Here is a 646-nt window from a genome sequence, read left to right on the forward strand (position 1 = left end):
GCATTACTGCAGAAGCTGCACCGATCCGCCTGTCAATCTCCCGTTCCATCCTTCCCTCACTCGTGAACAAGACCCCAAGATACTTGAACTCCTGCACTTGAGGCAGGAACTCTCCACCAACTTGAAGGGAACAAGCCACCCTTTTCTGACTGAGAACCATGGCCTCGGACTTGGAGGTGCTGATTCTCATCCCAGCCACTTCACACTCAACTGCAAACTGCCCCAGTGCATGCTGGAGGTCCTGGTTTGATGGGGCCAACAGTACAACATCATCTGCAAAAAGCAGAAATGAGACCCTGTGGTCCCCAAACCAGACTCCCTCCGGCCCCTGGCTGCCCCGACAACATAGCTCCTAGGATCACTCGGGTACTAAAACCCCTCCACCACAATAAGGTGGCGGTTCAAGGAGGAGGCGCGGTAACCCACGAGTCACTAATTACAACATCCAACACAGCTGAGGCGCCGATTGAGCAAAAAAGAGAGAGCAGGAAAGAAAAAGGCAGAAAAGAGGCAGGGCGCACACACACACCGAGACCACCCAACCCCCCCACCTCCCCTCCACTGACTGTCTCACCAGGCCAGGTGCGTACAGTCCTGAGGAAGATCAACAAACGCAAAGCAGCAGGACAGGACCACATCCCTGGGA

Source organism: Monopterus albus, unplaced genomic scaffold (assembly GCF_001952655.1).
Source record: "Monopterus albus unplaced genomic scaffold, M_albus_1.0 scaffold318.1, whole genome shotgun sequence".
NCBI lineage: Eukaryota > Metazoa > Chordata > Actinopteri > Synbranchiformes > Synbranchidae > Monopterus > Monopterus albus.